At 40.6% G+C, this 25,755-nt stretch overlaps 1 protein-coding gene across 2 annotated transcripts in view; it reads right to left on the bottom strand.

The window, feature by feature from the left end:
• NEBL (nebulette) overlaps positions 1-25,755 on the bottom strand; it is a 310,669-nt gene that overhangs the window by 195,386 nt on the left and 89,528 nt on the right. The window lies entirely within an intron of this gene.

Here is a 25,755-nt window from a genome sequence, read left to right as displayed (position 1 = left end):
AGTTCTGCCTCCTGTATCCTCTCTTTCATTTATTAGTGCCCAGGTGCTCACGCCAGAAACCAGGGAGTAATCCTGACTCCTCACACATCTAATCAATCATCACCAAGTCTATCTCCTAAATATGTCTTGATTATACTTACTTCTCTGTCTCCACTGCATTTTTTCCTTATAGGTCACATTTATCTTTTAGATGACTGTGACACTTGCCAGCCCGTCTAATCCAACTTGCCAAAGCAGACATTGTAAAATGCCAATCTGATCACATGACTCCTCTGAGTAAAACCTTCCCATGGCTTCCCACTGATCTGAGTAAACAGTCCAGCCTCCTGTCCCCCGAGGCCCCCATGATCAGCCTCCTGCAGACTTCCTGCTCACACCACATGCTCTGGCCATGGAGTTAACCCTTCTCCTTCCCACCTCTTCCCCCACATGCCTTTCCCCAGCCTGGAACACCCCACTGCTCTGGCCAACTCCTCTTTATCCCTTAGGCCTCGCCTTAGGTTTCACTTTCTCTGGGAAGCCTTCCTGGTCTCTCAGGTGTGCACTGGAAGGTACTTTCCTTCTCATTATGATTTTTATCACATCCATTTGTACATTCCCATTGACATGCCTCTGTCTCACAGCACAAGGAAAATCCCAGGGCAGCGAGAACAGGCTGTCTTGCTCCTTGTCAGAGCATATTCAGCACCTACCAGTGTCTGGCTCATAGAATGACTTCAATAAATATTTGTGGGAAGAAGAAAAGAGGGGAGGGAGGAGGGTGGGGAGGGTTGGGGAGATAAGAAGCCACGTGACATAGCACACGTCAGGCTACAGCAAAGCTTCACCATGTTGCATCATATGTAATCACATATATGCAAACACACAGGCCCTCCTGGAGGTGCAGGGAGGCAGCTACTCCCCACGGGTGGTTAGTGACCCCAGCAAGTGCCTCTGCCCGACTCACTGCTCCCCCCTCCAGTGCACACTGAGGGCCCACCTCTAGCTGCTGTGCCTCTGTCACCACCAAGCAGTGGGGATCAGAGCCTCCTTCCCCCATTTCCTTCTCCCTGGCCCCGCCTCAAGGTGATGTCCACTCTCTGTCTCTCCCCATGGTTTCTCAAAGGTCCTCTTAGCCTCACTATTTCACCATAATTTTCTTGCCTTCTTAGAGGAGCTACAAACCTAATTTAAATTTTGTCATGATAACTTAGGGTCATCTAAAAAGATGTCATCAGATCATGATACAAGACAGCAGTGCCTTCAAAGTTTTCAAAGGTTGGGATGACCTCGGTTGCAGGGGATCATTGTACTTTTACGTCTGTTGGACTGACAAGAGGGTGTTTCTCTCACACAGCAGTGAGCCTGGCACCGGCTTCTTCCCTTCTGGTTTCCTTCTTCCAACCCAGACTAAGAAACTAGAGAGTAGTCGAGTTTAATGAATTGTTGGTAAAACTAGAGTTACTGATTCAAGTGGGGAAGCTGTAATAGGCAAGATCTCTCACTCTTCTTAACCTGAAGTCAGACTTTGCATCAGTCACACCCTCTGGGGGCCACTGGTTTTTTGGGGTTTTTTTTTTTTTCACTTTATTGACGTATATTTGACTTACAATATTATATTGCTTTTGGGTGATTCAATATTTTTGTAGATTATTTGGGAGCTCCTTTGGAACTGTGCTCCAGGCAGGTGGAGCTGGACAGACACCTTCACTGTGTTCAATAACATTGGCAACTCAATCTTGGAAAGCTGAATTTTACTGGACTTTAAAATGTAGCCACTATGAATGTACTGCTATACTTCAAAGCAAAAGTAACAACTCTGCACATTTTTAAAAAATACATGCTGAAGACTAAAGTTTCACAGAGATTTTCTGGAGTTCCACAATGTTTAATTCAAAAATTTTATGTATGTATTTTAATGACTTTTAAAACTGTAATTAAAATCTACTCTCAAATGCGTTATGGAAAGTTTAACCCGTTGAGATCATACTATACTAACCTGCAGGTTAACTCAGTTTAGGGGCAGACTCTGAGAGGACAACCTTCTCCTATCATGTATGTTTAATTAAAATTATATTTAAAATTTAAAAATTACATTTTTAATTAAACATACATTATATATCAAACAGGATTTTTAAGTAGACATAATTTTTAAATTAAACAGAATTTTTAATTAAACGGCATCCTGAGTGGAAAAATGAACTGTTGGGGGTACAATTTGCAACGGCTTCTGTGTATGTACATGAATGTCTTCTGCAGCAGGCAAAAATAATTTCTACTTGGATACTAACAAAACTTCACTTGCCACTCATACCTCTCATTTCAAAGTTATTGTTTCATGAACATAATTAATTATTCTCACCGTTTGACTTTATAATGGGAAAAGGTGATAGACTTCAACTTTTAAAAATACATGCATATAAATAAAATACCACTTTAATGTGTTTGATTTTGACAACCCATACTAAGTTCTGTTTGGAACAAGTCTTTACACTGAAAAGAAAAACAAACTGAAAAGCTTCTACTATGTTTCTTTTTTCTTTTTTAGAAGACATATGCTGCTCACCCGAAGGCCAAAGCAGCAAACTTACTAATACGCCAGGCAATTACATTGAGGACTATACACAGATTACAATGCTTTGTATTTTTTCCCAATCTCCTTCTCAATTCTAAAATGTAATGAATTTGTAATAGTGGGTAATAAAACTTTCTCTAAAGATGCATAACAAGAAGAAAATGTCCAAATGTTTGATCCAGAAGAAATCATTTAATTTAGTATTAATAACCGAAACAAAAAATGCTGAGGAAGGAAGGGATTCCTGTCTGAAACTACCAGGAATCAGGAGTTACTGTTTAATACTGGCTTAAAACCTAAGACGTGGACCACAGTTCTTTTCAGAGCTAGCAAAATTCAAGCGAGAAAGGTCTTGGGAAAGCAATGTCTAATAATCAAAGGGGAGTGGAATGATCTCATGAGTTGGAACCATGAGACCCAGAAGGAGTAAGTGTAACCACAGACACGGCAGCACACACTCTTTATATTAAAGATAATAACAGTAACATCTGGAGAAGCCTAGTTAATTTTGCCAAACTGGACATATCTGAAAACCCTGGATTTCTCAGTATCACATCCATGTGGCAATGCCCATCTAGACTAATCCAACAATATTCTGCTCTGAAGTCATAGTCTCAACTTGCACTCATTCCCCACCCCCCTGCAAAAGAAAACCAAAAAAAAAAAAAAAAAAAACCCAAAAATAAACTGAGGGCTCAGTGGTCCTTCACAGGCTCATAGGAACGGCAAAGCAAGGCATTTTAAAACTAAATGACGGTACTATACAGTTAATCCTAGCTCTTCTCAAATACTGCACCTAAGTGGTTGTAGAAGGTCTTCCTGAAACAAATGCCTTGAATAAAGTGTAAGGAAAGATGATTTCTTCACTAAGCCTAGAGGAAGAATGACATTTTTTTTCCTTGTTCATATTAGGGGTCAGAACACAGGGCAGAAGGTGTGGGGGCATGAAAAATGGATGTTCCAAGGGAATCAAGAAGAAAGTTCTTAAAGAATACAAAAGAAAGGAGTGGGTGAATTGGTCCATTAATAAATTTCCTGGAAAATAAAATAAAATCTTGGAACTATGACAAATAACACATTGGGAGCTGATGGAAAAGATGTGAAGAATATCGTGAAATGTTTAAGCAGCATAAACAGAGCCTCTTAGCTGAAATACGCAGGAATTGGATGACGTATATGTGTCAAGATTAGGCTGACAGCTGCAACAAATTCAGATTTCCATGAAATGCTACATTAAAAATAAATTAAAGAGAAAGAATCCAGGTAGTTACAAAAGACTTACAACTGAAACGGCAAAGTTAGGTCACAGAGAGGACTGCCCAATTTTTTTTTTTATCTCTGTGAGATTCGGCTGATAAAGGAAGAGTGATAGGGAAGCCAGGAGACCAGAGCCGGGCAGAGTAAGGATGTAGTGTTATTTAATAAGCTTATGCATGGCCACCACCGTGGAGAGAGTAACGAGGAAGAACACCTCGGAGGAGAGCAGGAATCCACGGCTCTCACTGAGCATCCAGAGCCCAGGGATCCACGAGAGCCTGGAGTCAGATGGCCTGAGTAGGACCTGGCTCTTCCACCTACTGTGTGCCTTTGGGCAGGTTTCTTAAGCTCTCTGGCCTCAATTCTCTCAACTGTAAAATCAACATAATAATGGCACTTTTTAGGCTTGCTGCAAAATTAACATCTGTAAAGCATTTCAAACAATGTCTAGGGCTCATAGCAGGCACTCAATAAAGTATTATTAATAACAGATTATTGTTATTATTACTGTTACTTCTAGTACTACTTTCTTTTTGTTTTACAGCAAAGTGACTTAACCGCTGTGTCTCACTGCCTTCATTGCCTTCATCTGCATTACAAAGATAAATACTCCTAGCTTGCTAGAAACACGTGAAAGAGCTTTATAAATGGAAAACTATAAATGTGACATATTAGTAAACCACTTATATGTATAAAGCTAAGGCCATTATGAATTTATTTATTGTCAATCCTGTAGTTAATACAGTGGTTCTCAACCACTGTCCCTGGAAGACATTTGGCTGCCACAACTCGGGGAGGAGGTGAGGAGGCAGGTGCTACTGGCATCTAGTGAGAAGAGGCCAGGGATGTTGCTGAACATCCTACAATGCACAGGACCACCCCCAACTCCCGCTGCAAGAAAGATTTACCCTGTCCAAAATGTCAGCAGTGCTGAGGCTGGGGAACCCTAAATAATAGGTCTAAATCTCTAATATTATAAGAGGCCACTAATTTTAAGACTTCTAGCTGTTCCCAACCAATCTCCAATCTTTTTGTTTTTTTCATTCTCATCTGCCTGGCAAAGCTAAACGGCCTGCCGTCTCCCCTCACTCCAGAACCACAAGGTGGGTTGGTTCCTCCTGGGTCTCCTCCCTCACCAGCACTCATGTCTACCCTCTCCAGCCTTCTGTTTCCTGACCACTATTACAGTTCTGCTCAAACTAGAAAGTCTGAGAGCAGAACTCAGGTGTCAAAAGCATTTGTTATGATATCATTATCTCCTGATGGGCCCCGGGCAGAAAAGCGTACAGACAGCAGGCCCGAACGCTGTATATATGACAGGCCAGCTTCCAAGGCTGGTCCTTGGCTGGTGTTGAGGACCTTGGATCAGGGGAGGGTTCCCGCCACCATCGGCTGAGAAGAGTGGAGCACTGTGCATGAGCCATTTGTACAAACAATACAGCTGATGTGAACACTCGCTTTCCTCCTGGGAGTCTGGAATTAGGGTGCGTGCCAGGCAGTGATGCCTCTGTAAATAGCTCTGGGGTGAAAACCCTGGGAGTTGATTCTCTAACGAGCTTGGCTGGTTGGCCACATTTGACACATGCTGTCACAGCTCACTGCTGGGGGAACGAAGCTTGTCCCGTGTGACTTTCTGGGAGAGGGCCCTGGAAGCCTGTGCCAGGTTTCCTCTGGACTCCGCCCCGTGTGCTGTCTTCCTTTGCCGGCCTTGCTTTGTATCTGTTCACCGTAACAAATCACAGCCAGAGTATGACTCTGCGCTGAGTCCTGGAGATCTTCTAGAGAATCATCAAACCTGGGGGTGGTTTTGGGACCCTAGGCCCTCTTCTGCCTAACAACTTACCATTCATGAAAGAAGCGTATTAACATTTTTAATATATCATCTACTAAGAAAATGCAACTTTATCTCTTAAGAACATTTAAAAGGCAAAATTTATCTAAGCTGGCTCTTCCTCTGCCTTTCTGAGTTAGGTGAGGACTTGATGACTTTTCTTTGAACCTTCTTTTTATGCTCTGATTTTAACCAAGGAAGTAATTTTTGTCCAAGGGCCAAGATCGTAACCATATTAGATGGTGGAGAGATGAGAGAAGGTTTGAACATAATTTTAAGTACTTCTCCCAAATCTGAACAATTCCATCTTGTAAGCAATAATAACTGTTTCACATCATTCAAAATTATCTTTAAAGAATAAAAAATAAAGCATTTGATAATATACAGACCCTGAGAGACATTATTACCATCAGGTCCTCTATGAAGCTACTTATAAAAGATGCACTTTAGCAAGAAAGAAAATAATTCCAGAAGCACAGGCTAAAATGCAAAAAGAAATGGTAAGCAAATATAATGGTAAGTGCAGTGCAAACATACAGGCACACACACACCCACATACACACAACGCTGTGTGGAGTAAGACAAAACTAAAGTACTAGACAATGAGGTGAGAGAACACTATGAGAATAACGCATTCTACATCTCATTAGTATTCATGAGAAAGGTTAAGACATTACTGAAATTTAAACTGTGATTCAATAAATATGATAAAAGTCTATAGGTAACCGCAAAGAATGGAAGTATAGCACACAAATTCAAATCCTATAGAAGGGGGGAAAAAGGTCAACCTTTTTAGAAGTACCAAAACACTTAATAAAATATAAAAAAAAAAAGGAAGGAGAATGGAAAGAAAAAGAAACAGAATAAATGAGACAAATAGAAATTTAACAGTTGGGAAAAACATTTCAATAGTAACATAAATGTAAATGAGTTAAATCTGCTGGCTAAAAGATTGAGATATAGTCAAATTTTTTAACTCCACTATAGAATGGCTATATTAAAATGAGACAAAACATACTTTTAAAATAAAGGCATTATTAAGAACAGAGATACTACACAGTGATGAAGGCTCAGTTCACAAAAAAGCATCATCTTAAATGTAAATTTTTTAAATATGCATGTGTGTATATATACACATATATGGAGAAAGAGAGAGAGGGAGAGAGATTGACTGTGTGCACGAGCATGCAAAATTGATAAGACAGGGAAAACTAGCATATTCACCAACATGGCGAGAGGTTTCAACACCCTTTTCCCATTTATTGCCAGATCAAGCAAGCAGAGCAAGATGAGTAAATATATCAAATATGTGAAATACGGAATTTGTGACAATAACGCTAGTAACGTCTCCACACAGGGGTGGTTTTCAATCTGTCTCACAACCAGTACATCATGGGCACCCAAAAATCCAAAGAGCTCTCAGAGCCAACCTGGCCGTGAACCACTGGCAGGACTCACCAGTGTGTACCAAGGACCACCAGTTGGCCTCCAAGGCAGGAAAAAGCAGGATGCCATATGGAAAGACAGTACAATCATAAAAAGAATGGAAACCTGTCTCTGTTGTAATATTGACTCTTTATATGTGGATCCTGCCCCATCGGAGCGAGTTTCCCTGAGGATGCCCGCATCGGAGCCCAGAGGTAGTGAGAAAAGAAAACAGCATGAAATGGGGGTGCGGACAGAGGGACAGGATGAAAAGAGAAGGGGAGAGAGAAAGACTGGAGCCCAGACTGGGATTCTCCATCATACACTAAGTGTGGGAAACAACTATTAACACTGCAACGACCCGCAGGAAGAAAAATCCTCGAGCAGGAGGGGCCCAAGCAGCCACCTGTTGTGCACAGAGAGGTTTCTAATGGCAAAGGAACAACAGGGACAAAGTCAGCATGAGGACACACAAGTCAGGCACAGCTATGAAGCCTGGATCAAACCAGACCTACTCGGGGAGGGACAGGAGACCCTGGGAAATGGGAGATGGAGCAGCTCCAGACAGAATATGAACTGGTGCACTTATATCCACATTGTGCTATGTTCCCCCCAAAACTAAAATGCTAACAGATTTGTTTAAGGAAGACCTCCTCCATTGCCTAGAAAGCCTGAATTAAAACTGAAGCCAGCTCCAAACTGCTGCGCGCCTTCCCATGTAAACACTTTTGCAGCCTGAGCACACTGCCAGATGCACAGGGCAGTTTCTCCTGCCATTCTCTCCCCCACCCGGAGCCCAAATCTCAGGGGGCCCAAAAGCCCTAAGCCAAGTACTGGGTTTCCTTACTTGATTCTTCAAGGGCAAAGCATGTCCGCATTTACATTCCTGATCTCCGTTTATATTTCCTCCCCCAAAAGACTATCTTAAAACTCATTCACTGTATTGGAAGGATTTTATTTGTTAGTTTAAGAGTAATAATGGAAAATGGCATATTATACAAGAGAAGGAGAAAACCTGGAAGTTTTTTCCCTTGAATAAAAAAGTTCCTAGGAAATTTCATAACTATTAATAATTTGCAAAAAAAAAAATCCTACTTTGGTTATCTTTTCAGGTGTGTAAAATGGTATAAAGTAATTCTCATATCAAATGCTTTTAAGACTTCAGTAATAACATGAGCAAGTGAACAATTCTACCTTATTTATATTATTTCTTATTTCTGATTTTCCCGTCTGAGTGCTGCCAGGGAAATTAACATTTAATGGGGTAGAGGCATTTTCAGACTATCTTTTTTACATGTTGGGGACAATCTGGGTGTTTGCTACCTAATAGAGCACCCAATTAAGTAAAAATCTGTTAGTGTCTGATTAACACTATTCAACCTCAGCTGAAGACATATTATAATTTTACTCCTGACAGTTTTATTCCAGCATCTTCAAGTCTAACATGCATCTTTCACCCACTCACTATGTCACAGATGTGATGTCTATCCATGAATTTCCCTTCACAGCCACCATCTCATTCTTAATTCTACCACTAATCTGCTTCCCTGTAGCACCTCCATAAACAACTCACCTGTAATGCCACTGGTTGCAAAACATCAATTTGTATGATTCAGGAAAAAAAAAAAGACGGTGAATTAGAGCTAGTAAGTGGGGGATGCTCTTCAGAAAGGAGGCTTATCAGAGCCGCTGGTAGATCACATAAAAGGGAAAAATGGATTATGATAATGTGGGCCTCCTGTCCATGAAATACAAGCCCAGCTGAAAGGAGGTACAGAAAGCAAACCCCTGACTCTCGAAAGGGCAGTCAGTAACCTAATGATTTACCAAACTGTCTTTCCAGCTGTAATGGTCAGAAACTTGCCGCCCTCTGGTTTATTTCCTCGGTGGGACTCCATTGTAACCTGTACCGTGTATTCACAAAAGAGGGCGTTATCCAAGTGGTGACCCAGTAAACCTACCACACTATGAAATGCTTATCAGCTATTGGATTTTGAATTGTCACCTCGATTTTGAATTACAGTGTAAAAGATGGGAAGTTAATGCACACACACACATGCGTGAGCACACACACGTGTGCACACGCACACACACACACACCCTTCTAGATGCTGTTTAAGAAAAATAGAAGCTGATGGAGGAGAGTCTGTGCCCTAAGCCGTCGCTGCTGTTGACCAGGGGAACGTACAAACAGGGGTGCACGTGGGGCTGGGCAGCTCTGGGATCTGCACCCGGGAGCACCAAAAGGCACTGGGGATTAGGGCCAAGAAGAACACGTGCAGATCTGGGACTCAAGTACCTAAGGCATTACCATGGGCTGAAAAATGTTAAAAACAAAGTTTATGGGAAAACATTAGAAACAAACCAAAAAAAGATCAGATGATCTTCCTTTGCTAAAAATGGTAATAAATATAGTACCTAGAGTAAATGCTCAGTATCAGTAAAAATAATTACTTAAAGCCTAAAGAGGAGGGGAGGGTGTAGCTCAAGTGGTAGAGCGCTTTTTAGCAAGCATGAGGTCCTGGGTTCAATCCCCAGCACCTTCTCTAAAAAAAAAAAAAAAAAAAAAACCTAATTACCTCCCCCTGTCAAAAAATAAATAAATAAATAAATAATTTTAAAATAAAAAATATATAAATAAAGCCTAAAGAAGAGGGGGAAGCATAACATAATTCTTTTTTTTTTTTTTTAGAAAGATCTACGCAAACCTAAAAATGTGATGTTACACCCAGCTGTGTATTTTCGGTAAGAATGTTAATAGTCTCACAGATAAATGTATGACCCCAAAACAAGTCAAATAAATTGTGAGAAACTAATGAGAAGAATTACCACCACCACCGCCACCACCACCTCTGGCATAAGGGTCTGTTCTCTGCCCACGTGCTCTGCTCAGACATCACGAACCACACCACTCCTTCCAAAGGGTCCAGGAAAGACCCCACGTTCTTCTCGATGTGGTACTCCAGGCAACTGCCGCCAAACATCCTGGACCACAGGCTCGATCTCCTCGCCCTCTATAGATTCTGCTTACTTGACAATGTGAAGATCGGTTGTTTCCTAACTCTTCAGTCTATGGAAGTGATATCAAGAAACTGAAATCCACTTAACCATCGGCCTCCACTCTGCAATTAGACAGATGCTCTTAAGGAGCAGGGGAACTCTTCAACACATTTCAGTTTGTCCAGTGCCAAATCATGTACTTAAAATTCATTTGATGTGGTTTCAGAATAGGCCTGGGGGACAAAAAGGAAACTATACCCAAATCGGCATTTTTTAATACCAGTGTGTGTTAAAGAAAATAAACTCATTGTCGGCTACATCACCAACTACTCAGTGTCCCTGCCTGCCCCCCTTGCCTCTTCAAAACAATTCTCTAAGCAAGTCACACTCCTTTCCCAGGTACCTCAGGCAGAGTCTAAGCACAAAACAGATCAACCCTTCTCTAAATGTACTTTTTTCTGGCTATTGATTATATAATTAAACGAATACAGGTCATTATATTGCTGCTGTGTCCAGTGCCTTAGAGGAAGAGAAAGATGTGCAGCTTTAAACCTTTTCTATCACAGGTTAATGGCACAAGAAGAAAAGAGGGACTTTGTGAAGGTCTGAATAAAGCGCTGTATTTTAAAAGTAGAGTCATTACCTTCAAAATTGTACGTATTCACTTCAATATGTTTGACTCAAGTGGCAAACAAAGCATCTCCCACCCAAAGCCCAAAGGAAATTTTTTTAATGTACATAAATACATATATAAACAGATACATATACATACAGAGAGAGAGAATGTTAGTTGTTTAAAAGCACCAACTGTAGAGAGAAAAGGTTAAAGATACCTTAGCTCACAGTCAACATACGGGGTCAGAACAGTCTACCAGATTTAAGGGGGTTCTGGAAATGTCACCAGGGACACCAGACTACTTGAAGAACTGCTTTTTTTAATTGAGATATAGTTATTTTACAATGTTGTGTCAAATTAGAATGTAGAGTACAATTTTCCAGTCATACATGAACATACATATATTCATTGTCACATTTATTTTTTTGCTGTGAGCTACCACAAGATCTTGTATATATTTCCCTGTGCTATACAGTATACTCTTGTTTATCTATTCTACATTTTGAAATCCCAGTCTGTCCCTTCCCACCCTCCACCCCATTGGCAACCACAAGTTTGTACTCTATGCCTATGAGTCTGTTTCTGTTTTGTATTTATGTTCCTTTTTTTTTTTTTCAGATTCCACATATGAGCGATCTCATATGGTATTTTCTTTCTCTTTCTGGCTTACTTCACTTAGAATGACATTCTCCAGGAGCATCTATGTTGCTGCAAATGGCGTTATGTTGTCGGTTTTTATGGCTGAGTAGTATTCCATTGTATAAATATAATCATGTTTTTGCTTCTTCATTATCAGTGCATGAATTGTTATACCAGTAAATAAATACGAATTTCTTTTTCACATTACCTTTTCATTTTTGATGTCTAGTATTATAATACGTACAGTATCTACAGTGCTTTATATCATGTAAGACCATTCTGATGTAGGTACTGACAGATAATTCATCTTATAAACAGATGATATAAACTTATTGCATCAATAAATACAATATATTACTTTGTATTTTTTCTTCCTTATGATTTTTTCAATAACACTGTCTCTTCTCTAGCAGCTTTAACATAAGAATACACTATACAATACAAATAACATACAAAATACATGTTGATCGACTGTTACTGGTAAGGCTTCCAGTCAACAGGAGGCTATTAGTGGTTAACTTTGATGGGGGGGCCTAAGTCATGCGTGAATTTTCAACCACACAGGGGTTCAGCACTCCTAACCATCAGATTGTTCAAGGGTCAAGTGCAGCTTAAAATAACTAGAAAGATACTTACAGAGAGAGTCATTTTGCATCCCTTTACTGTGAAAGATCAAACACTAATACTACTTAACATTTATTGGACTCCTACTATCGTGTCAGGCATTACTCCAAGGACTTGCATTCAATATCTCACTTAATCATCCCAACAACCCTGTGTGGCAAGTCCTCTTATCACACAGCTGGCAAGTGCTGGACACAGAAATCTAACACAAGTCTGCCCTACCAATGGTCTGTGTGTACCAGAGCCCACTCACGCTGGCTTATGAGAGCCAATTGTTAAATTTTGGGTAATCTTGTGGGCAAGTTGCTAAATGTAGCCATTTTAAAATATTAAATTACATAAACTTAAAAGTTCAAATATATTATAGCGCAAGCAAAGGTAATAAAGACTCAATCTCATCATTTCCTATTTAACTACACTGTGTGTCGTTATCTGTGCTCTTGGGGTTATTTGCAACTGAGAACATATCATGTGTGCTATTGTGCAACTGTTGCACTGTAAAGGAGAACATATTACGTGTGCTATTGTGTGGCTCTTCCCAACTCCACGTTCTGTGATGTCTGGTTCCTGGCTTGCAATTAACCATCGTGGGAGTCTCTTCACTACGGAAAATGGCAAACGCTGCAAATCAGGCCTTCTGTTCCGAGGGAGCCAGTTGTTAAACATTTACCAGCACCCCCCAGATTCCTCCTGCAGCCCACAAGCTCTTAGCTCTGAAATTTTCTCTTCCACCTGATAAGCATTATACATTAATTTTGATTAACAAAAACAAACGGCTTTCACAGACAGGCTTGGCTTTTACTTAGAAAATTAAACCACATGAAAAGTAGAAGTAGTTCACTCCATTGAAGCATTTAATTAAGTTTTCAGAGGAAGACTTCACCTTTCTGGTTCAAAAATAACACTTCCCAGGAAATGAAGGCGGGTGGTGGAGGGGACTGCTCTGTAAACAAACAAGAAAGGAATATGTTTTCACCAGTATCTTCCTATGACCTATTTACACCACTTCTACTAAAGATTTAAACCTGACAGTAGTTCTCTTTCCCGAATGCAGTCAAGTTTGCATCTCAGAAAGGGTCTGAGATTAGCGCTCAGCAGGAGCCTTTCCTCACCGTCGGGTGCTTCACATCCAACAGACGGTGGAGACATTTTTGATGCTTTTCTTCTTTCAGTAAAATGAAGCAACACCAACCAGTTGTCAATCTACAAAAAGATAGCACTTGACATTGACTAATTTAGAAGCAGCCTTGTCATAATTTTGAAAGGCTGCAATCCTAAAAAATCCAAGATCTCCAAGTGTGCTTTCTATGCACAATGAACAGGATAATTAGCTCCTTTCCTTGAATACTTAACTTCCCCATTTAGGAGGGACAACTGCTGGATATCAGTCTCCAAACTTTAATTTTCTCTTTAACAAAATAACATGCACGTGACTCATATCTGTGCATAGAGACACACATACATGACTAAAGGAATAATTCATTTATAAGCCAGATTTTCTTTTTATTCAAAAAGATGGGACTATTGTAGACGGAAATATTTTAAGACCATTGCCTTTCCTACTGGGAGGGCTGCAAATAAATGTTGCAACTGTCACTCTCAGTAAAATATCTGCCAAGCCAGAACACTAGGTCTCCCAAACCTTCATTCCAGCAACAAGTAGTGATTAGGTATCTAATAACAACGTTGCTATATTTATTCAACATAGATGCATCAGACTACGTAATCATAACCATATTATTATGTACCTGCTTTCTATTATCACCAAATTCCATAAAATAAAAACAGTTGCTGAAGTTAAGGGTGGGAGGAGAGAACTGTAAAGTGAGTTACACATACCTCTACCCACCAGTCTTTATCCACAACAGGATTGCCACTCCCTGAAGCTACCATCTATAGAACTGTTTTAAAACAAGGTAGGAGATGTCTTTAAACAGAAAGCTAAGGTTGAATAACATGATTGTTGACCAATGTCTGCTAAATAATGCTCCACGGAATGTAGATTCCATGGGACGCTAACAAATTGTTGTTCAAAATAAAGGAGGACACTGTGTCATCAGAAAACATTTGGATCAACAGAAAGAAACAGGACCTTTACATCAGGACTGCTCAGACTCAGCGCTCTTTGGCCAAGAGCGTCTCCCACAACTGCTGCTCCTCAGAACATATCTGGAGAAATGCTCATTTGTGCAGCACCTTAGTCTAAGTATGTAGATTGGAAAGGAAAGCTTAAAAGAATAGAAAATGAATTCACAAGACGGTCCACAGAGTTTTTCCTCAGCACTGAGATTTCCAGCTGGAAGCATCTGTTTTTGACTTTCTTTGAGTGTGCACTCTGCCTGACGGCTGGATGGCCAACACTGATCCACCCTTTCAGGCCCTATTCAGAGCCCCTGGTCCATAAACCTTTCTCTGTCCTCCCAGCCACATACTCAAAGCATCATTAGTGCAACTCACTCGGGACAACCCATGGTACTGACATCTGTGTCCATGCCTGTTATCCCTAACTGCCTCTACGTTCCCCAGGGAGAGGAGAGGAAAGTGCTGAATGAATAGATGAGTGACTAAAAGGCTGCTTACCTGAAAGAGTGACACAGGAAATAGCTCAGTGGAAACAGGTAGAAATAAAAAGGTGTAACTGACTCAAAATAGACATTCTCAGAAGAATGTTAATTACAGATCACTTTGCTAAAATGGAAATTAAGCTTTTTTATTCCAATATATCTGGATTCTTACAGGCTTTTATAAATTGTTAAAATTAAAACTGTATGTTTAAAATTCTTTGAAATTATTACTTTCACTCTGTATCGCTTGTTTAAAGTCAGTAACCTTTTTTATGGTTTCTGAATTGTAGGCAATACTACAGTAAATTAATACAATCCAAAAATTTATGCTCCGAGATTGACCACTCAACTATTGAACAAATCATAATTCACGGGAAAATTCAATTTACACATTTAAAGAAAGTATTGGACTTCTTTTAGGTGTCACAACCCTAGTTTTGCAGCACTAACTGCTAAAAACTACAAACCCAGCCCAAAATGCTATCAATATCAGTACAACACTTTTCTTTCCAATTCACAATAAATTTATTTTACATAAAAGAAAAAGCTTGCCGTTAATGAAGAACTCAGCAGAAAGGCAAACACAAAAAAGAACAAAAAAAGAAGTGAATATGTAACCTCTTAGAAAATAAACCCTCTTTGTCCAAGAAATAAAGGCAGACATGTGACTTTTCATTTGCTTCCTGCTTTAAAAAAAAAAAATTGTATTCTTTAGTGCCAAGTTATAACCTAATTTCAATATTTTTATCATTTGCTACTTTCTCTTAATAATTAAAGGGGAACATGTCTAATGTGGATGGGGAAAAGTAAACATACAGTTTTAGTCCATCTTTCATAGTTTTATATTTTCAAGGAAGCATGATTTACATAGTAAACATTTTATGCATATGTCTCTGCCAAGCAGCCTTTTCAAATACACTAGAAGTTGATCACTAATGACATCCTGATAATGAAAAAAGCCACAAATATAAAGTGTGGGGAAAAGCAGATCATATATTTAGTCACTTCTACTCAATACTTTCAGTTAAAATATATATACATTTTTTATATATATACATATATACATGTCTTGCTGATTTCCTCAGGAGCAAAAACAAAAGATTGTAGCAAATTATGCACATTGACTATGGTCATGGACAAAGCGAAGACTGAGACATCCCTTGTCAAAATTTCTGCCAATACTCGACCAAATCACGTCCTACCTGGGAGCTCTATGCCCAAGGATAGTATCCAGTCAGGCACCCGGTATGAGAAATGGCGCAGAAGGCAATAAAAACATCTATCAGACTCTGCAATGTTTTAGTTATTTCAAAAGAAGTCTCTATCAATAATAAACTCACATTTTTCTGAAGCTCATTCCATAACAGATCTCTTTGTACCTAATACCTCCCCAAACGAACTTATAAAAAGAACTGGGCTTTTTCTAAATATACTCTTCTTTACCCACAAATAAATTAAGATAGAGATAAAATAAATACTGGCTACATACATAGTAGGGACCAAACAATGTACTGAAATTCTATGGAAATCTGGTCCCTACAATAACCTAAGCAACTATTATATGAATCAGAAGAGACACGTCTTAATTCTCTGTGACCTTGACCAAGTCACTTTATCTCAAGAGGCGCCCTTCCTCATATTGTAAAAAGGGATCGTAGTAACTTTCCCACATGCCTGCCTGACGCTGTCAAAGGCCGTGCGATGAACTAAATCATGAAAGGGTATATAAATTTCAAGTATTATTCACTTTGCCAAGAGGGCCACCTTTATCCCACAAAGATACTGCCATATAGCTCATAAGCTTCCTTTCTTTGTGGGACATGAAAGTATCAGAGAATATTTATACAACTGATAAATTCAGAATCTACTCAACAAAAGACTCCTGTGTGTCACAATATCAACACTTTTCAGTGCAAAGTGAGCAGCCTTCCAGGATAAAAATTTCCGCTGTGGCAACTTCCCCAAGAGGAACATCCCGCACTGGGTCCTCACAGCCGCCCTTGTCATTGGCACGGGCACTTGCAATCTTGCTGAAAGAGCTGGTAGCCCATCAGTCACCGTGACAGCCCCACGCTCCAGATCAATGTAATTTGTTTATTGACTTCTGAATACCAAATTTCTCCGAGGAGAGTCACAGATCCCCGACATGCGGGGAAAACATGTAAATACAGACGCGCCCTGACAGCTCCTGATGGCTGCCACTCAGACTATCTCCCAGAGTGCACTGCTTCCTTCCGAGGCCACTCTGCCCTTACACATGAGAAATTTCCTCCCGGGGGAGGGTGGGAATAGATAATCAAAGGTAAACAATAGATTCAGTGTCACATGAGTTTTAAAAACACCAAAGTGGTAAAGATATAAATCGTTACTGCATTAGTCAGAGGGGGAAAAAAAACAGGATGTGTATACATATAAACAGAAAGAGAGAGAGAGATTTTAAGGAATTGGCTAACATGATTCTAGAGGCTGGCAAATCTGAAATCTGAAGGCCAGTCCAGCAGGTTGGAGCCCTAGGGAAGTGCGGAATGCTGCAGCAGGAGCCAGAAGGCAGCAAAGAGGCAGAATTCCTCCTGCTTGGGGAGATTCCCTACATGGGGAAGGAACTCAGTCACCAGCTGACTGTCACCAGTGAGGCGCCTGCATACAGGGCTCTCTGTATACAGGGCTAAATCCACAGAGATGCTTGAACCAAGATTAAATGGCACTGTCTTGAAAGAGTATGGCTAACCCAGTGAAATTACCCACAATTCTGTTTTCCAGAATGGGTCCTGCTAGCCCACGTCTGTGGAAAAGCCACCTCCTCAAATCCTGCGTGAGCTGGAGCCACAGGTGAACACAGCAGCACCGGCATTAAATGCAGACAGGAAATGCTCAAGACCCATCTGCTCTGGCCTCATTCCCTGATGACCACAGTAAAGGACGGGGGTCACCATAAAACATCCACTGACAACATTCTTCACCCCCAACCATCCTGACCATGTACAGTACAAGATCTGTAGTTTGGAGACTCCTAACAAGGAAAAAAAGAGGATGAGGTGTTATGCTATCTTCTTGCTTATAATCTCACATCCCACTTTTTTTAAAATCATGGATATCTTTCTAAGTGTTTTCTGCGTGTCTGTGAGCATACACACAAACTCACCAAAGTCTGGAAGGAAACACACAAAAATATTATCAATGATTGTTTCCGGATGATGGGCATTTCAGGAAGTTTTTTTTTTTCTTCTCTGTTCCTTTATATTGTTTAAAACATTTATAATGAGCATCAATAGTTGGGGGGAGGAGAGTAGAGCTGTTTTCACGTTTCAAATATAAAAATCAGCTATTCCCTTGGATTCTTTGTAAGCCTCATCCAGCAGTCTCTTAGTATAACAATTCCCAGGGAAGTATGCAAATCGAACATTTAGCAGTTCATTTTTAAAGGTGTCCCTGAGACTTGAGCAAAACCAATGAGGGCTGTGCATGAGTATGACAATGTAAAATTCAACAAATATGCCTAAACCCTCAGGAGATCGGGGCAAAGGGAGCAAACAGGAAATAAGGGAAATTTTTGCTAAATTTTTTTTCAAAAGAGCATCTAACGAACTTGTCATAAGACAGTGCTGTGACAAATGAGCTAGAAATGTCACAAAAGTGGTTTTGAATCCACTGACAGTTTTTCTTTTTTATGCTGGTTTTGGTTTTCTGTTGGTTCTTACTGTTATTACTATTAACAAGAAAACAAAAAGTGCCAGCTAAGGCAGAGTCAGGTTGGCTATGTTCAGCGGCTATTTTTCCCAGCTGGTTGTATGACATGTAGGTGACTCTTGCAGGCACTGTCCTGAATCCTCCAAGTCATGGTCAGCCTCAAGCATTGGCCCAGCACAGCAATCCATTCTGCAGGGCACTTGGGCAGCTGCACTCAGTCTTAGGACAGTGGTCAGTGGCCAGAATATTGTTCTTCCCTGGCTCAAGAACAAGCTTTTTCTGTTTTCTTTGAAATGTGAGAGATTCAATGACTTGTTTAAAAGTCCTTTTCACTTCACATTTTTTATTTAAATTAGGTGAAAAGAAGGACCACAGCACAAAATGTTCTAAGAATTTTGGGAAACTATGAAAAATACCAAACTCTGACTGAGATCCCTATTAATGCCATTTCAATTAATTGGATTTTATTGAAATTCTGGATTAAAAGAAACATATGACTTGGCATTTACTCCAAGGTATACAGTACTATTTTGGTACCAAAGGAAAAAAAAAAAGCCCAAGTGTTCCAAGGTCATGACACCTAAGAGTTAATTATCCAGGCACTGCAAGATAAGTGCTATATAAACACACAGACAGACATAGATATCTTAGTGTTAATCTTATAAAATGAAGTTGTTTTTAAAGAATTCTTACTCCTGGGCTGAAAATACAAATGAATGAAGTTTCTGTTACTTTTTTAAAGGAGATAAACTTCTGCAATGATGCTGAAAATGTATCTGGTTAATTTCAAAATCAGTATAGATGATTCTATCTGGAGAAGTCATTGGTGCTGAGAGATTTTTTTAAGCTTCTGCTATGAAAAACTTTTCCAATCATGCACTTCCTTAATTTCATCAGAAGCACTGTAACAAGTTACAAACTTGAGCTTAGAGTAAGAAAATAGAAAGAGCCCAAGTAAATCTTTTAAAATACATAATTTCAGGAAAAATATCTACGGTTTTGAGGACTGGTAAGAATTCTCTGAGACCTCAAGAAATATTATAAAAAGGGCAATGTTCAGTTCACAATAAGTTTTTAAATCTGCTAATTCACATACCAAAGGAAGCAGGGCCGGGATAGGGGGCTCTGGTGTTAAAGTGACAGCTCTTTTAATTTTGATGTCAATGCTGTTGAGGCACAAAGTGATCATGCGACATATATGAAAATCCACTCACCTGCCTCACTCGCTTAAAGTGACCATCATCCATCTAACTGCTCCTGGCTTTCCCACCACCAGCTCTGGCACCTGAGCATGTTATTTAACCTCTCTGTGTCTCAGTTCACTTCAGTCGGTACCTCACAGAGTTGTTATGAGGATGATATGAATTAATATTTATAAAGTGCTTCAAGCAGGTCTGGCACATGGTACACGGTTTGGGTTAATAAACTACAATTTACACAACAGCTTCCACCATCCAACTCTATGATGAGTCTACTGTCCAAATGATCTGACCAAATTAGCCCCCAAAGTAGCCACAATTCCTGTAAGATTGTTGCAGGAGCTCCCAGATGAGAATGAAAAGAAACTACCCAAAAGGACTCAAAATAGATGCACCACAGTGACACACACAGGTCAGCCGGAGTAGCTTGGCCTCAGGCTGCCCTGCGGCTACACAGACAAATGCTTTGTTTGTCCTGAGGCTCAGTTGTCTCTGGGTGATTTATCAAAATGCAGACCAACGAACCATGTTCAAAATGCCCTGCATGAACACTGGGGCTGAGCTGGATGGGCGGCTTGCATGCACTGAGCGCCGACACGGGCTAGACACTCATAAGACACCTCGGCATCATGACGTCAGGCTGACCGTCTGTCCTTCGCAGTGGACACCATTTTACCATCATAAAGTCAGTGAGTGGTGGGGCCAGCGCTCACACCACGATCCCTGTTTGGACTTTATCCTACCCAGTGTTCCCTTCTGTTCATAAAAACTAGCACAGAATACTTCAGAGAGGAAGGGGAAATTTACTCAATTCTTGAATCCAGTGTTTCCCAAATTTGTGCACATTTCAATACTAAAAACTAGATATGCAAAGAGGACTGTGGCAATTGTCCTCCAGGCACTTCCAAAGTGGTAGGGGAAAACAATCTGAAGCAGCAGGAACAAGTCGATGCTGCTGGTGGAAAAATAAGTTAGCACAACCCACACTGGAAAATGAAATGGCATCACACTCAGCAATGCTGGAAACACGAACACAGACCTGGCAGTTCCACTCCCAGGTAGATCCTCTAGACGGGCACTCTTCCACATTTACACCCACACTGTCATATCAAAAAACTGGACACACTGTACACTGGAACACTGGACAACAGTGAAAGTCACAGCACTGATGTGCCTACAGCAGCATGAGTGACCCCCAAAAGCACAATACTGAGTGAAATAAAGCAAGTCATGAGAATGCATGCAGTTTTGTTCCACTAGTACAGGGTTCAAGAAGACATACAACCAAGAAATAAGGGGGGAGGGTATAGCTCAGTGGTAGAGTGCATGCTTAGCATGCATGAGGCCCTGGGTTCAGTCCCCAGTCCCTCCATTAAAAATAAATAAGTAAATAAATAAGCCTAATTACCTGCCTCCCACCAAAAAAAACAAGAAGTGTCTTTTTATGGAATCATCCACATGCTACAGAAGAAAGCAAGTAAATTATAAACACAAAGTATAGGCTGGCAGTTACTCCACGACGGAGAGGAATGTGGTTAAGGAGAGTGTTATGGACTAAATGTTTAGGTCCTCCCCAATTCACATGCTGAAATCCCAGCCCCCAGTTTGATGGTTACAGGAGGTGGGGCGGCTGGGGGGTGCTTAGGTCAGGAGCCTTCATGAAAGGGATCAGTGTCCTGATAAAAGAGGCCCCAGAGAGCTCCCCTATCCCTTCTGCCTCGTGAGGGCAAAGCCAGAAGACAGCTATGAACCAGGAAGTGAAGCTCACTAGACACCTGCCGGCTTCTTGCTCTTGGACTTCCCAGCATCCAAACTGTGAGAAATAAATGTTTGTCATTTAAGCCACCCAGGATATGATACTTTTGTGACAGCAGCCGAATGGACTGAGACAAAGGGCTCCATGCAGTACTGGCCGCCTTTTTCTTAAGCTCAGCAGCAGGTATACAGATGCTAATTTTATGATTCTATAAAATGCCCATAAAATGTATAGTCTTCTGCACATGTATATTTTTTCTAAAATAAAGTATTGTTAAAACAAGTAGGAAAGATGAACTTTATTCATTGCTAAAAGCAAAATAGTCATATACACAAATAGCTACAAAATAAGACAAAATAAGAGCAGACATTCCCTGAGTGTCTATGTGCCACGTCCATGCTGGGGACTTTCACATAAGTAATTTCTTTCTTTTGTTTTTTTACTTATAGTAATTTCATTTTTAAAAGCACAAAGGTTATATGTGGTTTCAGAGAAAAGAGAGATGACACTGGCAGGAAGACAATTTCCTGAAGACGGTGGACCTCTGACTCTTGCCGTAAGACTGGGTGATGCGTCTGAGTGAGTAGCAATGGGGAGACTGGGCATCTCGGGGAGAGAAAGCAACACTTCCAGAGAGGGCAGCAGAGGGGCACCGGGCATGTCCAAAAAGCGTCAGAAAGTCCACTTTGGATCCTTGTCTGTTGGATCTTGTACAGAGTTAAGACAAGACTAAGAGATTCAGGTTACTACGAACTGGTTCCCAAATCTAAGATCTGTTAAGAGTCTGGATGACCCCAATAGGCTATGAACTCCCCAAGCCTGAGTTCCGAGTAAGACTCTGAGAAATGCAGGTACTATTAATTTATTCATAACAAAATACGACATGAAAAGAATGTTTAAAACTAGACTTGGGTTTTTGGGGGGGGTGGTTTATGGATAGACAGTCTTTTTTGTTTGTTTTTTTGTTTTGTTTTTTGTTTTTAATGGAGGTACAGGGGATTGAATCCAGGACCTCGTGCACGCTAAGCATGCACTCCACCACTGAGCTACACCCCTCTCCCAAAACTAGATTTGTTATGCTTCTCCAAACTTCTTCAGTAAATCAAACAGTCTTGAACGTCAACTTACTCCATTGCCAAAAGGGAAAAAGTTCTGACTTTAAATCTATTTTTACTGGAAGATACATCAATTAACTAAAAACAAGACAAACTTCAGGACATTTTTACAGTCAACCGCAATCGGTTTTGTGTGTTTTCTCAGAAATATGACTAAAAACAGCTACTATCAAAATGAGTAACATTCATTCTAGACGCTTTGGGACCTGGCTACCAGTGCCACAATCCATCAGCTCCTCCCAGTCTAGTCTGGTCAAGAGCCAGGGTTCATTCAAATGTGTTAGACTTGTCTCCTTTCTTTCTGCCTGTCATTCTGACAGCAGCACACTCTCTCTGCTCCAGAAGAACACACAGACGATCCATCCTGCTCTTCTGGGCTTTTGGAAGGTGCTTTAGCTAAAACGTGGCATTCCACAACTCTACCAGATGAAGTTGCACTGCAAGTTTTATTTTCTTTCTCTTTTTTTTAATGGGAGTATTGGGGACTGAACCCAGGACCGTATGCATGCTAAGCATGAGCTGTACCACTGAGCTCTACCCAACCCCCTCACTGCAAGTTTTAAAGTAACCAAACAAAAATAATTTCAAACACACACAAAACAGCTCACTTACAAAGATGAGGCTTTAAAATATGGGGAAAGAGAGGAGGGAAAAAGAAGGGGGGAAAACTATCTATTGTAACATTTCATATTAGGGAAACTACAAGCCAAAAACTTCTGTGGAAACAATGAAGAATGCATTAAGTTTTATAAAGCCAAAAACTTCTTCGGAAACAGTGAAGCATGCAGTAAGTTTTATAATGCATTTTAAAAATAACTTCTAAAAAAAACAACATTATTTTATGGCATGCTTATCAAATGCAACATTAAGCACAAAATTATCTCAGTCAAAAACCCTGAACTAAACTTTCCTAAAACTTCACAAAACTATTATAATATCAGAGTTGCATCTAAAGATTTACAATTTCAAAGGAACTTTTAAAAAAAAAGTTCAAACATCCTTTAAGTGACTGCCAAACTGTCAGTTGTTCTAGACCTGATTTGGTTCATTTTGGAACCCAAGATTTCCTTACCTATGGGTGTCAAACATTTGGACCAAGACTCAGATGCCCTGGGTTTTAGGCTTACTCCCTGCGCTTACCAGCTGGGTGTAAGTCACAACTGGTAAGCACAGGACCTAAGCCTAAAACCCAGGGCATCTGAACTTGGCAGGTCAAAGGTGCTAAGCCTTGATGTTCTCTCCTAGTCTGCTGATAGATAGGGTGTTTATAAGGATAAAAGAGATGGATATAAATGTAAAAATTGTAAGTTATTATTAAGTATTTCAAAGATCACATATTGGAAAAGCCCCACTATCGTGTTGCCCCATTCACCATGCTTACCGCCGACCGCCACGCCCAGCCATCAGGAGTAAGCCCCCTGGGCCCACAGCAGGACACCTGCGCCTGCATCTGTGGTCACTCTTACTGCAAAGGACGCATTACAAATGCTACCCGCCGGACTGTCAGCCCCACCAGCCCCCGTGCCCCTCGAGTTCTGCATCTCCTGTGGTGGGCACTGAGAGACCCTCATCTGTGGGATGTTGATGAGTGCCTCCGAGTAAAAAAGTCAACATTTGATTACCGCACAAGCAGAATACAAAATCCCAAGGCACTAAAAGGTACCAAATTTCCTTAGACTAAACATTTAGATAAACTAGGGAAATACTTTCTGGTACTAAAAGGTGATTCAAATCCTTGCTGACCACTTCAAAATGGAAAGGGGGATAAATGTCCACTTGATAAATGCAAATCTCAGAGAGTATGGGATATAAAGCTTTAATAATCTCATATTTTCTACCGAATAATGTGCAGTCTGTATTCTCAAATTAACTTCAACAGGCAGTAAGGCATAATTCCCCCTGTGCTGGCCAAACATCATTCACACCAAATCATTTTACTAAAACTGAAGTTAATTGCTGCTTTGATTAAAACTCTCCACTGTCTCAATTTTTTTTCAGTCCTCTCACATTAGGAAAATGAAAGTGAACTGTAATCAACTTGAGAAAGAAAGTATGGCTCTCTTATTGGAAACTGCATATTTTAAAATAAAAGTGAGTCCAAAGGCAATCACGTGAAGGTGATAACACCAACTTTCAATTCTGAGTGAACAAAATAAAACTGTACACTGGTGAGAGAATCCAAACTGGAAGGTTTTCTTTGGAAGGGTATTAATGGAAATACTAGGTCACATTTTATGTTAATTCAATACAAAAAATTTTATATAACAGCATCTGGATATTAGGACATTAAATTGTCATACAGCATTTGAGTCCCGCCAAGTACAAATATTTCAAGTCCCCATGACACACTCTTCACTCTACTGGGGTCTGATGAACGGTCATCTAAAAATAGCAGTGGAGATACAGTCAGATCTCCCAGGCAATGCTGAAGAGGCGCCCTAAATGGCAGAAATTGTAGTTTAAAGAGACAGTAGAGCTTATTAGACAGTGAGCTGCTCAGAGTAAAGCACAGATGGAGAGCCACCATCCCTGCCGCACAACGTGGTCATATGCCATCTTAACTCATTCTTTGTGCACATTAGTCAGCAGTCGTTATTCTAAACAAAAGGGATATTCCATACTCAGCTAATGGAGTAAAATACATCACAAGGCACAGAATTTTAGAGGGTCCTAGAGATGATATGGAACAGTGGTTCTCCACCTTGGGCAAGCACCAGAGTCTCCTGGAAGGCTTGCCCACACAGCTGTCTTCAGCGTGGCTGTTAGACTCCGCACCCTCTTGCTGATTCAGACATCGCTCTAGGAATTGCCCCCTTTCCTCTGTAATAGTTACCCTGCAGGTTCACCCACACAGGTATGTAAGCCTGCTGCTTTCTCTCCCATTGTTTTAAAATGTCTGCCCCGAATTCTGGTTTCTCCACAGCCACCACCCCATTTTTCTCTTGCCCTAGCTGCAAAATGTCTCCAAAAAAAAAAAAAAAAAAACCAAAAAACTGTCTACAGTTGCTTTCTCTAATTCCTCTGTTTCCATTCTCTCTTGAACTTCAATCCAATTCTCACCCTCACCACTTCACTGAAACCACTCATCGCGAGGACACCAATGACTCTGACACGGTCAGCCCTCGGTCCCCATCTTGTTGCTCCATCAGCAGCATCTGACTCAGTCTATCCACCCTTCCTGACTGAAGCACATTCCTCACTTGGCTTTCAGATTAGCACACTCTCCTGGGTCTCTTACCACCTCACTGGCTGTTACGAATTGAACTGTGTCCCCTCAAAAAAAGATTTGTTGAAGTCTTAACCCCCAATACCTGGGAATGTAAACTTATTTGGAAATAGGGTCTTTGCAGACTTCCCAAATAGAACCAGGTGAAGTTGAGGTCATTATGGTGGGCCCTAATCCAAATGAAAGGTGTCCTGATGGAATGGGAAGACTTGGACACACGCAGGCACAGAGGGAAGATGAAGTGAAGATACGGGGGGAAAGA

This window comes from Vicugna pacos, chromosome 35 (assembly GCF_048564905.1).
Source record: "Vicugna pacos chromosome 35, VicPac4, whole genome shotgun sequence".
Taxonomy (NCBI): domain Eukaryota; kingdom Metazoa; phylum Chordata; class Mammalia; order Artiodactyla; family Camelidae; genus Vicugna; species Vicugna pacos.
The sequence above is the reverse complement of the archived record's forward strand: the minus strand, read 5'-3'. Positions and strand labels throughout refer to the sequence as shown.